The following is a 16,435-nucleotide window of genomic DNA, read 5'->3' as shown; positions in this document are numbered from 1 at the left end:
TCTATGGCTGAGCAACACCGCTCTCGTTTGGTGGGAGAGCAAATTGCAGCGCAGTAAGAATGTGGGTAACCTCTTTTCCTCATGGCCTGATTTTATTTCTGCGTTAAAGGAACAATTTTATCCCTTAGGATACAAGCAAAAAGCTTTAATGAATTGGCAGTATTTAAGACAAGGCAAGGGTCAGGATGTTCATAGTTTTACATAGGAGTTTAGAAAGCAAGCACTGAATTTGGGTATTGCACTTGATACACCTGAAGTTGTAACTAAGTATATTGGCTCATTGCATAGCTACATTAGGTATTCATTGTTGTTGTTTGAACTAACCACTATTGACGCAGCCAATGTAAAGGCAATTCATATTGAGAACAGGGGCAAAAATGAAAGAGACAATCATTCCAAAAAACCACCGTTCAAACCTCCCAATGGAAAATCTAAAGCGAAATGGAAAGGAAAGGAGAAGAAGATGACAACAACCAAATAAGGAGAAAGGTCATATTGCAATCACTACAAAATGGAAGGCCACGATGACGATCACTGTTGGAAGAAACACCTAGAAGAGCATCCCAAGAAGTATGGAGGAAAAGGGAAGCAGAAGACAGTGTCAACTGCACAACAAGACCTTGGATCGGATTCGGGAGATGAAGCGTTGATCACAACAACGAGAACAAAAGGTAATCTCACACCTCATGTTAATTCTGAATCACATGAAGGCACTAGTTCTGTAAATGAGTCCCTTCCTAATGATCGAAAGAGAATTGAACTGTTTCATATCAGAGTTGTTGTAAATCATACTAAAGTTGAAACTCTGTTTGATACTGGATCCCAAGCAAACTTAATCGCAGAATCCCTAGTAAAGAAACTCGGCTTAGAAACAAAACCACACCCGAAACCTTACCCGCTTGGATGGATACATGATAAAGCAAAACTAAATGTAACCAAGCAGTGTAAAGTCAAATTTTTAATTGCTTCTAAGCTAGTGGATGAAGTAGAACTGGATGTAATCCCATTAGATATCTGTGGCATGGTGTTAGGGAGTCCATATCTGTATGATAGAAAGGCAGTCTTTTTCTGTCATGAAAACAAATATCAAATCACAAAAGAGGGGGTAGAATATATAGTAAGGGCTCGTCAAAATAAAATCAATGCCAGCCTTGTAAGTGCTAGACAAATGAAAAGACTGGTGAATTCCAGTAAGGGTTGCATGCTTATGGTTGTAAGGGAAAAAGAGGCAGAATTAGCTGATGCTTTCTAGGGCTGCAATCAGGAACATAAACATAAATTATTTGAATTAATTTCTAATTATGATGAGATGTTTCAAGGACCGAAGGGATTACCTCCGAAGAGGGAAATCCAACATGAAATCCATTTGCAGCATGATGCTCCTTTGCCAAATATTGGCATGTACAGGATGTCGACCATTGAGATGGAGGAAATCAAGAAACAGGGGTAAGAATTGGTGGACCAAGGGGTCATCAGGCCGAGCACTTCTCCGTGTGGTTCACCAATTGTCTTAGTCCCAAAGAAAGATGACACTTGGAGGATGTGTGTGGATTACCACACATTAAACAAGATCACGGTGAAAAATCGCCACCCTCTTCCATGCATTGATGACTTATTAGATCAATTAAAGAATGTTGTTTATTTCACCAAATTGGATTTACGCAGTGGTTATCACCAGCTCCAAATTGCAGAGTAGGACGTGTGGAAAACCATCTTCAAGACCAAACAGGGGCTGTTCGAATGGATGGTGATGCCATTCGGGATTTGCAATGCTCCAACCACTTTTATGAGGGTTATGAATGATCTCTTTCGGCCTTTCATTGATGAATTTGTTCTTGTATATTTAGATGATATACTTGTCTTTAGTAAGAGTTGGGTTGAACATGTATGCCATGTAAAGAAAGTGCTTGATGTGTTGAAAAAAGAAAAACTCTATGTAAAGTTGTCAAAGTGTGAGTTCGGGAAAACCTCTTTTGGTTACCTAGGTCATATTGTTGGTCATGGTCAGTTAAAGATTGATCCTTCTAAAGTTGAAGAAATTGTAAATTGGCCTAAGCCTACTAGTGTAACCGAGGTCTACAGCTTTTTAGGTGCAGTCCAGTATTGGAGGAGATTTATTGTTAATTTCTCTGTTATTGCAGCACCTTTGCACACATTGACAAGTGTGAAACAGGTCTTCCAATGGGGAGGAAGACATCAGAAGTCCTTCGAAACATTGAAGGAAAAGATCAACACCGTGCCAGTCTTAGCCTTACCAGATCTCCAACAGCCATTCGAGATCGAAATAGATGCCAGCGATTATGCCATGGGAGCTGTACTGATGCAGCAAAAGAAGCTGATTTGTTACCATTCTGAGAAGTTTTCTCAAGTTGTGATAAACTATCCCACTTATGACAAGGAGTTTTATGCCTTGGTGTAGAGTGTGAAAAAGTGGAAACACTACCTGATCGGCAAGGAGACTATCATCCATACAGACCATCAACCCTTGCAGTACCTTCAATCACAAACCAAGTTGCAGCAATCTCGTCATTTCAGGTGGATGGGTTTTCTTCAATAGTTTCATATGGTAATAAAGTATAAGAAGGGCATTAGCAATAAAGTGGCCGATATGCTATCTCGCCCTCCTATTTCTGCTTCAGTTATTTTGCATAATGCTTCGTTGTCTTTTGAGAGTTATGTTGAACAATATGCTAATGATGATGAATTTAAGGAGATTTATGCAAAACTAACCCATGGTTCATAGGTGGACAACTATCATTTGCAGGGGAAACTGTTGTATCACCTTGGTAAATTGTGTATTTCCACAGGCAAAAGAGTACATATAATTCGAGAGGCCCACACCTCTCTTCTGTGTGGACACTTTGGTGTCGAAAAGACTTTATGTCACGTACAAAGATTTTGTTTTTGGCCTCATACGAAAAACATTGTGACTCGCTACATAAAGGGTTGTGTGATGTGTTCTGTTTCAAAGCCCTCTAATAGAAAACTCGGGCTCTACACACCACTCCCTATTTCGAGTTGCCCATGGGAAAGTGTGTCAATGGACTTTGTAGGAGGTTTGCCTTTGTCTAGGGAGGGTCACGACTATTTGTATGTCGTCGTTGACCGTTTTAGCAAGATGTGTATTCTTATGCCTTGTAAAAAGCATATCACTGTAGAGCAGACTGCTTCTCTTTTCTTTTAGCATGTTTGGGTCCATTTTGGATTACCCACATCGATTGTATCAGATCGGGGCTCTCACTTTCTTGGAGAGTTCTGAACCAGCTTGTGGAAGATGATGGAAACCAAATTGAAAAGAAGCACGCCATTTCATCTGCAGACTAACGGACAGACAAAGGTTGTCAACCGTACCGTGGTACACTTATTACGAGGCTATTGTGGGAAACATCCCAAGTTGTGGGATGAGCATCTCCCATATGTACAACATTCCTACAATCGAGCAATGCATTCACCTACACAGCGTTCACCATTTGAGACATGGTTTGGTTACCTGCCAAAGGAACCTTTTGATATGGTCTTTGGAAGGGAAGATGGCTCTAGTGGACGTAATGATAGGGACAAAGCTCAACAGTTCATTCAACGAATACAATTGATTCACCAAGCAGTACAAGAGCAACTAGAGAAAAGTCAAGCCCGTTACAAGGCTTGACATGACAAACACCGAGTCGACCACCAATTCCAAGTGGGCGAAAAAGTGTGGTTCCACATCAACAAGGACAGGATGAAGGGAGAAGGGAAGAAGTCACGACCCATCTGGTATGGTCCATTCACCATATTGGAGAACATTGAAAACAATGCCTTTTGTCTTGATTTACCGGTATATATGCAGATGTACTCAGTATTGAATGTAGAGAACCTAAAGCTATATGAACCACCATTGATCATGGAAACAGATGAGGTGGGCACAGTTCCTACAGTCGATGATTTTTCACCAGAATATCTCGATGAGTTACCTGTAGACATCATCCTTGACAAAAGGACCATGACTTCACGTCAAGGAGATGTGGAATACCTTCGAGTTGGTTTCAAGGGAATGCACCTCAACAAGGCTAGTGGTTGGAAAAGGAAAGAGTGAGGGAGCAATTCCCTCACTTGCCAATTGACTAAGGAAAGATTTTGGTGGTCCAAAAACTCCTCAATGGGGAGGATTGATCCAGGTGGATCTTTAGACACAGTGGCATGGAAAATCTCAAAATTCTAAGTGGCAGCAAAGTAAGTATCCTGACATCAGATCGAAGTGCGCGTTTCCCTGATTCCAACGGTGCAAATGACACTCCAATTCGATTCCGGATGATGAAGTTGTGGCAGAAAGAGTTTGCCTTAGTTCCTTTGAAAATGAGTCATTTTCTCTTAAAAATGGACTTAAAGCCTTTAGAAGTCAAATCACAATCGGAGAAGTCAAAGGCGCGGACTTAAGGAGGCACAACGAAACCCCCGATCAACGATCTCCGAATAAATCACAATTGGGGCAAGCAATTGGCGATATCGGGATGGAGCGGTCGGAACCGGGCAGAGCCGACTTGCGATTGTGATTGGCAGAACCAGAACCCCGGGCCATTGTATGAGCGAGATGTCGATCCGATAGGACCAATGCGATATGCCGATATCGGCGAATCCCCGCTAACGAGACTATTGACAGAGCGATGTGTCGATTGTGATATGGGGATAGGACCGGGTCTATGAACCCGATTTGATAACCTTTGAGATCTGGTTTTTAAGGTTTTGGTCGGAATTATTAGTGTTTGACGGGTTTTTTGTATTATCGTTTTAAACGATAAAAAGACTATTTTAAAGGGTTTGTTGTGCCCACCGACCCTTCCATCTAAACGATCTCTATTATAAACAAAACAACTCCGATTGTTAAGTGACATTGTGTTATAAGACCCAAGGCATGCAACAGTGTATGGGGGAGAGGATTTTTCAGCACACAGTTCGAGGCAGGGGAGCTTTCAGGTGACCGACAGTGCATTTTGTCTGATTTGGGCAAGTTTCATATGTTTTCAACCCCTCTCAATGCCACAGATGCATTGGTGCTGTCCATTTCTCCATCTGAGGTCTCCATTTCACCGCCATTGTCCAAAATGGAGGTATAAGCCGTTTTTACGCCGTAAGGCGTTTCCCTCTGAGATCGATCCCCCATTTTGCCTACGTGTCCTCCTCTGACGCCGTACGATGAAATGTTAGACGATTACAAACACCAGAACCGTCGATCAAAAATGTCACTGAGACGGTCGGGGTAATGAAGAGCGCGGAGTGCCAATCGCCATTCCACATACCGATATTTCTTCCTCTGTTACTCCGGTTTATTGTGTAAATAATATATTCTTCCACATTCTGCGCTGAAAATGGTGTCAAACGACAAGGCCTCCGTCACGAAGGAGCTCAACGATAAGCACAGAAAGCTAAAGCTTCAAGGTCTCATGTTTTTTCTTTGAATAGTTCCGAAAATGTAGTGTGGATTTTGATTTATCTGTAAATGGGCCGAAAGCCCTGGAATTTGCCATCTTATGAAGGATTAATCGGCTGGGTTTATTAGAAATCAAGTATTTTATTGTCGCCGACCGTAATTTTGAACGGTCTTTGTCGAATTTCGATAATTTAGGCCATAGATCTTCTCTTAGATTCCCGGTCTCGACGATCCTGGGCTCGAATTCTTCTTTTTTGGGAGGATTTCTGTTATCTAGGGCCTGAAGTTGTGTTGTTAGGGTTTCTTCTCATTTAGGTTTGTTTCTGTCGATACGCGCACTTCCACGGAGATTGCTTTTGTGCCAAGCGTTTCCCTCTGAGATCGATCCCCCATTTTGCCTACGTGTCCTCCTCTGACGCCGTACGATGAAATGTTAGACGATTACAAACACCAGAACCGTCGATCAAAAATGTCACTGAGACGGTCGGGGTAATGAAGAGCGCGGAGTGCCAATCGCCATTCCACATACCGATATTTCTTCCTCTGTTACTCCGGTTTATTGTGTAAATAATATATTCTTCCACATTCTGCGCTGAAAATGGTGTCAAACGACAAGGCCTCCATCACGAAGGAGCTCAACGATAAGCACAGAAAGCTAAAGCTTCAAGGTCTCATGTTTTTTCTTTGAATAGTTCCGAAAATGTAGTGTGGATTTTGATTTATCTGTAAATGGGCCGAAAGCCCTGGAATTTGCCATCTTATGAAGGATTAATCGGCTGGGTTTATTAGAAATCAAGTATTTTATTGTCGCCGACCGTAATTTTGAACGGTCTTTGTCGAATTTCGATAATTTAGGCCATAGATCTTCTCTTAGATTCCCGGTCTCGACGATCCTGGGCTCGAATTCTTCTTTTTTGGGAGGATTTCTGTTATCTAGGGCCTGAAATTGTGTTGTTAGGGTTTCTTCTCATTTAGGTTTGTTTCTGTCGATACGCGCACTTCCACGGAGATTGCTTTTGTGCCAAAGTAATCCGAATAATATTTCATTGGAATATTAGGTGGTCGTCGTCATCTTTTTAATTGTTGGTTTTGCGGTATGCATTTCCGCCATGAGAGGATCAATTTAAGTCATAAACTTAATTTCAAGTGCAAGCGTGGTTGGGAAATTGGCAACTTTTGACTGGAAAATTTGTTGGTCAAAATGTTGAGTTTATCGGAACGATTTCATGGCAAAAAATGTCGCTGGAGAGCGGGTTAAGTATACATCTCAGAAGCTGTGCCCTGACAGGATTTTTACACATTTTGGAATCTGATTCCTTTGGACAAAGCATGAAGAATTGTAAAGTTCCATTTTAAAGAAACGCTTCAGGTCATTCTTTTTTCTTTCAATGGAATCAATCAATTTTTATTTGCTAAGCGAAACAATTTTGTTCTTTCAATGGAATCAATCAATTTTTATTTGCTAAGCGAAACAATTTTGTTATGTTTTCATACGATTTTAAGGCAATTTCAATTCTTGTTCTTGGCAACTGTTTTAATGCAATTTCAATTCTTGTTCTTGGCTCTTGACAAATACTTATACCTCTGGATTTTGAGTAGACCATACTCTTCAGATCATAAAAAAAAATACTTTTAACAAATACTTATGCTTCTGGATCTGGAGTGACTTACGTATTTAGAAAAATAAACTCTTAACTCATATTAACCAATCAGAAGCAAAATCAAAACCTATTCTGGGCGTACTCGAGTTTAGGGAATTCGTGGAATAACATTTATATGTGTTTATTTATGAAATTTTAGAAACACATACTTCAGCCATTTCTGGCTTGTGGCATACCATACAACATCCATTTTTCTTTACAGTATGAAGCTTGATCGCCCTTCTCATAGCATAAACATCCATACATCATACTTCAGAAATCAGAAAGATTTATTTTTTGGAAATATGAATAATATTAGTTATCACTTGTGTTATTTGGGAATGTAGGTGAAATTATCACTATATACCAAGAAAACCATACCATTTTGAATTATCTGCTGTGATAAATGGTTGATAATGGTGTGTAAGAAGCTGAGTTTTAACTCTGCTGATGATTTACAGTAAGGAGTTAGGCTTTATCTCTTGACAAATACTCATACCTCTGGATGTTGAGTAGACCATACTCTTCAGATCATAAAAAAAATACTTTTAACAAATACTTATGCTTCTGGATCTGGAGTGACTTACGTATTTAGAAAAATAAACTCTTAACTCATATTAACCCATCAGAAGCAAAATCAAAACCTATTCTGGGCGTACTCGAGTTTAGGGAATTCGTGGAATAACATTTATATGTGTTTATTTTTGAAATCTTAGAAACACATACTTCAGCCATTTCTGGCTTGTGGCATACCATACAACATCCATTTTTCTTTACACTATGAAGCTTGATCGCCCTTCTCATAGCATAAACATCCATACATCATACTTCAGAAATCAGAAAGATTTATTTTTTGGAAATATGAATAATATTAGTTATCACTTGTGTTATTTGGGAATGTAGGTGAAATTATCACTATATACCAAGAAAACCATACCATTTTGAATTATCTGCTGTGATAAATGGTTGATAATGGTGTGTAAGAAGCTGAGTTTTAACTCTGCTGATGATTTACAGTAAGGAGTTAGGCTTTAACTCTTGACAAATACTTATACCTCTAGCTTAGGCTTTAACTCTTGACAAATACTTATACCTCTGGATGTTGAGTAGACCATACTCTTCAGATCATAAAAAAAAATACTTTTAACAAATACTTATGCTTCTGGATCTGGAGTGACTTACGTATTTAGAAAAATAAACTCTTAACTCATATTAACCAATCAGAAGCAAAATCAAAACCTATTCTGGGCGTACTCGAGTTTAGGGAATTCGTGGAATAACATTTATATGTGTTTATTTTTGAAATTTTAGAAACACATACTTCAGCCATTTCTGGCTTGTGGCATACCATACAACATCCATTTTTCTTTACAGTATGCAGGTCATTTCAAAAGTGTCTATTGCAGGAGTTGCTATTAAATCTATTGTGTTTCCTTGCAGATTTTATTAGATGACAGTCACTGGAATATAGCCACAGGAAAGCGTGTAGGCCTGCAAACTGTATTGGTAAGACTATATCTTTCTAAATGGGATATGAGGCTTTTGTAAGATCGTTTAATTGGTCCAATCTTCTCCAAATTCAATATTGGTGTTCACTGTCATCATCAGGTGTGAACTTCAGTCCGAACAAAGGAATCATGTTTTTCCCTTGAAAGTATTCACAACAACATTAGAGAAGCCCTGCCTGAGATATGGGAAGAAAAAGATGTAGAGAGCACCAAAAATGTTGTGCGTTCAAGACTAGCAAGTGCAACTATTGAAACTGTTGTCACTGCATAATCCATACCCTCATTGAATAAGGGAATGGTCGACTCGACTAATCCCTTTGGAGCGTTTGTCTCTGGTTAGAGGAAACTCCAATTATCGGTAGTCTTTAAGTTTAAGATTAAACCAGACCCTGTGCTGAAGAACTTGTTATTAAGCATGCCTGAGAGGAAAATTGTAAGATCATATGGATCCCTTCAAATTCTTTATATGATGATAACACATGATGAAGTCGTAGTTTTATTTGGAAATATATAAACATACTTCTCAACCTTTTGTAACTTTGTTGTGTAAAACAGATATTTACAAACAATGAAAAAGTTCATGTTAAAGGTCCTTAACAAGCTAGGGTTGGATGATTACTTTGAAGGCATAATATGCTTTGAGACACTTAACCCTCCTTCAGAAATTACTGAAAGCAATAACGACTTGGATATGCCCACTCATAACTCTACAACCCGGAAGGCACCCATAATTTGTAAGCCCTCAAAAGAGGCCATGAAGCAGGCTCTTCACCTTGCAAATGTTGATCCACAAAGAACGGTATGGGACTAAATATTTTGATGGCCATTTTCTTTCAGCTATCCCTCTTTTCATGAAAATGAATTATATAATCCATTAGCAATCAATATAGGTCTAAATTAAGATTGACTCATTGATGCAGGAGCATCTGGTCGACAGGGCACAGGCCGAGAAGTGGCAGAACAGGTTTCCGAAGAAGATTGGGAGAAGTGACAATTTCTACAGAAGGACAGCAAGACTGTCTTAGTCTTTTCATTATTATCATTTTTGCTCTTAAGGACCAGACTACAGCATTTAGTGATTAGTTTAAGTGACTTGTTAATTTGTTTCTGTTACCATTGTAATAACCGGTCCTAACTATAAATGTTAAGGGCTTGGTATAGATTTTGAATTAAGATTATTAGACTAATTAGGAACAGACCATAAATTACTGTAGACATCAAACTGTTGCGAGACAGCAAGCACAGGTAAACCCAAAATAGCCAAACCATGTAACTGAAGTAACCGCCAGATAACTATAAGCTGGAACTAACTAACAGTTACCTAACCACTGAGTTATGGTATAAAAAGCGGAGGAAAATACATGTAAAGGGTTCTGGAGTACGATATAGAAATAAGAGAAGCAACAGAGAATTATTTTTCCTTCATATATATTTCTTTCAGTGCATCCTAACTAGCTTACAGTCTGTGATTCAATGTCCTCAAAATATATTTTGCACCCACAGAAATTCCTGTAAATGTATCTATTTTGAATGCGAACCGTGACAGCATTCCACACAACATCCACGCACAGAACATTCTATTTCTAACTACTGAATACATCCATTCATTGCAAAGTCATTTTACAATCAAATTTCATTAAGTCGAGAGACAAGTGCACGCATACGTACAGTTCTGTTCATTATAAAAATCTGCAGGTCAAACAGTGACAGGGTAACTACAAAATACAGACGTCCCATAACCAGCGAAGCGAATTCAAGTGAAGAACAACAGAAAACGAGCAGTCAAGCCAGAAAGAGCCACGGCCCCAAACCACAGGTAAGCAACCGTGCCGAATTTCAAAAAAACAATTATTACATTTGCGGTGTGAACAAAATCTTTAACTAGACATAACATTGCCAACGGCCGAGTAAGCGAGGGTTCATACGATTAAACAAGCACGACTGTGGAATGACCTATTGACGGAGAGCAAAGGACTGTAACAGTTATTTACATTTGCCACGAAAACCCTCTGAAGATTACAGTGTGGGTCGAAACCCTTAACTACTTGACTCATTACCAAAACACAGACACCCATGGCAAACAAATCTTGTGCAGACCAAAAGACACGGAAAGAGGAGAAATAGAAACAGAGCTACCCGAAAAGACAAGCTGTCGAATCCCCTGCAAGGCCACGGAACCGGTTACCTGCAACCACCGTGACAAACAGCGTTAGGCCGCGGCATAAGCAAGATTGTGAAAAAGAGAATAAGCCATGAGAGCCGAACAAGCAGAATAGAAGAAAGAGATAGGGCCTTACCAGTTGTAACCAGGTCCATCAACTGCTGAAAGCTCAGAGATAACCTAACCACAGAGGAGCTGTGAAGGGTTAGGCGAGCGTTCAAGTTGGAAACATAAATGTATAGCATGCAACAATTTCTTACCTGAATCGACGGAGTTGAGCGATGACTTGGAGCCAGAGACGAAGCTGCAACTGTGAGCTTCCCACCGAGACGGAGTTGAAGTGTTGAACAGAACCCATTAACAGAACTGAATGCCATAACAGAGTCACAGAAAGCGGAGTGTTACAGAGAGAGGCAGAATTCATAGACAGAAAACAAACACCGGGACAGAGTCACAAAGGGCGAGAAGTTGCAGAGGAAACCGAGCTCATGCACAGAGCCGAACACCAACATAACCACAGAGCCCAACAAACAGCGCAAATGACCGAAAGACCGCGAATAATCTGGAGTAAAGGCAAGTGAGTTAGGGTTTTGTCAAATCCCAAGGCGGACAGGTGGTGCGTGGAGAGGCAGAGAGGTACATGCGGGTTGATTAAATATCAACTGTCCATTAATTACACAATCGCAAATATCCCATTGCAATACAATCACACAAGGTCCACGTAAGGAGTGGAGGAGAAGGCCACGTGGGCTGGGTACCCATCAATTGGTATCAGAGCAGTTTTTCTTGAGTAAGAGAAGATGGCAGAAGGACAAGTGCCAAGACGAGGACGTGGAAGAGGTGCACGAAGAGGAGCAGATGAAGGATTACGAGAACAAATTAGAGTTCTTACAGCTCGCTTGGAAGCAGTAGAAGCGGGTAGACGAAGAGACCCAGAACTGGGAGACACCAGTGAAGAAGAGGTGATGACAGCTGCAGAAGGGTCTGATGAGGAAGCTCCAGAATTGAGATTGCTGCGACAGGTTTTGATGGCCAGCAGCAAACCAAAGACAGAAATTTCAAATTATGATGGCAGTCTGTCTGCAGAAGTCCTGTTGGACTGGATAAGCGAACTGGACAAATATTTCGAAAATGAAGAAGTCAGTGAGGATAAGAGGGTTAAGTTCGCTGCCACTAAGTTGAAGGGACACGCACTATTATGGTGGGACAGTGTCCAAGCAGACAGAAAGAAGCTGAACAAGACGCCGATACGATTATGGTCTCGGATGATAGCGAAGTTGAAGGGCAGATTTCTGCCGAAAGATTACCAGGTGGAATTATATCGGCGAGTTCAGAGTCTAAGACAAAAAGGAATGACAGTTAGAGAATATACAGAAGAATTTTACAGAGTAAATTTACGTGCTAGCTACACTGATGATAACCCAGAAAAGACAGCAAGGTACGTAAATGGATTAAGGATGGAGATACTAGATGAGATTAGTATTCTTTCTCCCCGGAATATTGAAGAAGCCTTTCAGAGCGCTGTTAAGGCGGAGGAAAAGATTAACAGAAAACAGAATAACAGAAGAGGGAGAGGAAGTAGCAGAGGACGTGGACAGTCCTACGGAAGAGGTAAGAGTGCTGCAAACAGCGAAGAAAGCAGCAGTTCAAAAGCTTCAGGGACGACTGAGAAAGGAGATAGCACCAGAGGAGGACGGTCATACCAGAGAGGAAGAGGATATGGCCGCGGAAGAGGGGCGAATGTCCAGTGCTACAGGTGCCACAAGTGGGGGCACAGAGCCTTTGAATGTCCAGAAGCTGAACAAGCTGGTCAGAGGGGAACGCTGATGGCACAGCCTGAGGAAGCTGAAGCACAACCCCGGGAAGTGGAGGACATGGCAGAAACGGGGGAAGCTTTAATTTTGAATAAAGTGTTGATAAAGCCAACCAAGGAAGTGGCTGAGACAACTCAGAGGAAGGCACTGTTCCGGACAGTTTGTAAGTCGCATGGAAAGTGCTGTAAGGTAATTATAGATAGCGGAAGCACTGACAACTTGGTAGCCACGGAAATGGTGGAAAAGTTGGGGTTGAAGCGGATGAAGCACCCCACACCTTATAAGGTGTCGTGGCTGCAGAAAGGACACCAGTTGTTGGTCGATGAACAATGTGAAGTGGAGTTTCGTATTGGCAAGTATCACGACACAGTGGTCTGTGATGTCATGCCAATGGATGTGTGTCACATACTGCTCGGAAGGCCATGGCAGTATGACAGGAAGGTGACACACGATGGCAAAACAAATTGTTATAAATTTACAAAGGATGGGGTCAAACATACTCTTGTACCCATCAAAGAGGAAGATGTGGCTGAATCCAGTGGGACAAAAGCATTATTACTTGGAGGAAAGCAGTATATAAAACAGATTGGAAAAAATGAGATTAATTTAGCAGTGGTAAGGAGAATGAAGCCAGTATTGCTGAGCGTGGAAAGGACAGAATTACCTAAGGAGATCCAGGAACTGTTAGAAGAATTCGATGAAATTGCGGCTGAGGAGTTACCTGATAAGTTACCTCCCAAGAGGAGCATCAGCCACCATATTGACTTTATACCCGGATCAAGCCTACCGAATAAAGCAGCATACAGAATGAGCCCCAAGGACAATGAGGAGGTACGCAAGCAAGTACAGGAATTGTTAGACAAGGGACTGATCAGAGAGAGTTTGAGCCCCTGTGCGGTACCTACGGTCCTTGCGCCCAAGAAGGGGGGAGAATGGCGAATGTGCACAGATTCGCGGGCCATAAACAAGATCACCATTCGATACAGGTTTCCCTTGCCTAGAATGGATGATATGATGGACTGCCTTAGTGGGGCAGCGTATTTTACTAAGATCGATCTGAAAAGTGGGTACCATCAGATCAGGATAAGAGAGGGAGATGAGTGGAAGACAGCCTTCAAGACCAACGAAGGACTGTACGAATGGCTGGTCATGCCATTTGGATTGAGTAATGCTCCAAGCACTTTTATGAGGTTGATGAACGAAATGTTAAAAGAGTTTATAGGAAAATTTGTAATAGTCTATCTGGATGATATTTTGATTTTCAGCAGGACGAGAGGAGAACACCTTCAGCACATCCGAAGGGTGTTCGAAAAGCTGCAGCAGAACAAACTGCTGGTAAATTTAAAGAAATGTACTTTCTTGCAGAAGGAGTTGATTTATCTGGGATTCGTGGTAGCAGAGAATGAGTTAAAGATGGATCCAGAAAAGATTGAAGCGATCATGAGTTGGCCGTCACCCAAGAGTTTGTTCGAGGTACGTAGTTTTCACGGTTTAGCAAGTTTTTACCGGAAGTTTATCAGGAATTTTAGTGAAATCTGCGCACCCATGTTGGAGACCATCAAGAAGGCCAGTCAACCTTTTTGCTGGACTAAGGCGGCAGAAAACAGTTTCCAACTCCTGAAGCGTAAAATAACGGAAAGGCCAATCTTGAGACTGCCCGATTTCAGCAAACCTTTTCAGGTTCGGTGTGATGCCAGCGGGACAGCTATTGGCGCTGTACTCAGTCAAGAGGACAGACCAGTGGCATTCTTTAGTGAAAAGCTGAATGAGAGTCGGCAGAAGTATTCGTCATATGATAAGGAATTTTATGCAGTGGTTCAAGCCTTGAAACATTGGAGGCACTACTTGCTGGGGAATGAGTTCGTTTTGTTCTCTGATAATTCTGCTTTGCAGTATATAACTCAGCAGCACAAACTGAACCATAAACATGCCAAGTGGGTGGAGTACCTACAGAGTTTCACCTTTGTGTTGAAGCACATAAGTGGGCAGGCCAATAAAGTGGCGGATGCTTTGAGTAGAAGAGCCCTGCTCTTACAGGAAAGTGGCATACAGGTGATGGGATTTGAATACTTGAAAGATTTATACCAGATGGACACGGATTTCAAAGAGGCTTTTGAAGCATGCCAGAATCCCGTATTAAGAAATACAAGCCCATGGCTAGATTACAATCTGCAGGAGGGATTGTTGTTTCGAGGGGGACAGCTGTGTGTTCCAGATTGTTCGATGAGGGAAAATCTGGTGAGAGAAAAGCACAGTGGCGGACTAGCGGGACATTTTGGCGTCAATAAGACAGTGGAGCAGCTCGCGCATTTTTATTACTGGCCAAGGATGAATCGAGACGTACAACGATATATAACCAGGTGTAAAATCTGCCAACTAGCAAAGGGACACAGCCAGAACACGGGGCTGTATACACCTCTACCTGTTCCAAGCAGACCGTGGGATTCAGTCAGCATTGATTTTGTCCTAGGATTGCCTAGAACACAGAGGGGGTATGATTCGGTGATGGTAGTGGTGGACAGGTTTTCAAAGATGGCTCATTTCATTCCTTGCCGGAAGACAAGCGACGCCACGAACGTGGCACATCTTTTCTTTACAGAAGTAGTTCGACTACATGGCTTACCAAAAACCATTGTTTCAGACAGGGATGTGAAATTTACAGGACATTTTTGGCGCACCCTGTGGAAAAAGCTGGGCACACAATTAAACTTCAGCTCTGCGTATCACCCGCAGACTGATGGACAGACAGAGGTGGTAAACAGGAGTTTGGGCAACTTATTACGCAGCTTGACGGGAGAAAACTCACGTTTGTGGGACCGAGCTCTTGCGCAGGCAGAATTCGCTTATAACGATTCGCCAAACAGGAGTACCGGCCTTAGCCCATTTCAAATCTTGTATGGTATGCACCCGCGAGGAATACATGAGTTACGAGATTTGGGACAGCTAGAAAGAAGGAGTGCAGACGGGGAGGATTTTGCAGAAGCAATGAGTGAGCTGCATGAAAAGGTCAAGACGAGACTACAGGATAGCACGCAGAAATATAAACAACATGCAGACATAAGGCGGCGAGAGGTAAACTTTGAAATTGGGGACGAAGTCCTTGCACATTTGCGCCGGGAACGGTTTCCTAAAGGCACGTACAACAAACTGAAGTTTAAAAAAATCGGCCCATGTAAAATTCTGCGAAAATTCTCAGCAAATGCATATGAAATTCAGCTGCCACCTGATATAGGCATATCACCCATATTCAATGTGGTAGACCTGTTTCCATACCATGCCCAAGTAGAGGAAGGACGAGTGGTACAGCCACAACGGGACACCCAGTTCGAGGACAATCTTTGGAAGAAACAGTTACCATCGGTCAAGACTCATGAGATAGAAGGAATCATCAGCACGCAGGTGGCCAAAAAGACACGCAGAAAGGAATATCTGCGTTATCTCGTTAAATGGAAGGACCGTCCAATGGAGGACAGTTCTTGGCTTGACGAGATGCAGATCCGAAAAGCAGGTTACTCGGTGGAAGAACTCATGGAACGGAGCCATGAGAACTCTCTTTTACCCCGGCAGCCTGATGCAGGAGCATCTGGTCGACAGGGCACAGGCCGAGAAGTGGCAGAACAGGTTTCCGAAGAAGATTGGGAGAAGTGACAATTTCTACAGAAGGACAGCAAGACTGTCTTAGTCTTTTCATTATTATCATTTTTGCTCTTAAGGACCAGACTACAGCATTTAGTGATTAGTTTAAGTGACTTGTTAATTTGTTTCTGTTACCATTGTAATAACCGGTCCTAACTATAAATGTTAAGGGCTTGGTATAGATTTTGAATTAAGATTATTAGACTAATTAGGAACAGACCATAAATTACTGTAGACATCAAACTGTTGCGAGACAGCAAGCACAGGTA

The 16,435-nt window shown here is 41.6% G+C and overlaps 1 long non-coding RNA gene across 2 annotated transcripts in view; it reads left to right on the top strand.

Moving 5' to 3' along the window:
* The window catches only part of LOC149265459 (uncharacterized), a 72,182-nt gene that overhangs the window by 52,615 nt on the left and 3,132 nt on the right, over positions 1-16,435 (top strand). Inside the window, exon 1 of one of the 2 annotated variants that reach the window (XR_016251300.1) lies at positions 8,473-8,553. The exons of the other annotated variant lie outside the window; for it this stretch is intronic. This is a non-coding gene — a long non-coding RNA (uncharacterized LOC149265459). Of the gene's footprint in view, positions 1-8,472; positions 8,554-16,435 lie in introns of those variants that run through there. 2 annotated transcript variants of the gene reach the window in all.

The sequence above is a fragment of the Pinus tabuliformis genome, chromosome 6, assembly GCF_031772625.1.
Source record: "Pinus tabuliformis cultivar Carrire ecotype Pingquan chromosome 6, CPIR1, whole genome shotgun sequence".
In the NCBI taxonomy this organism is placed as follows: Eukaryota; Viridiplantae; Streptophyta; class Pinopsida; order Pinales; family Pinaceae; genus Pinus; species Pinus tabuliformis.
Note: the sequence above shows the minus strand (reverse complement) of the source record. Positions and strands in the feature narration are given on the sequence as shown.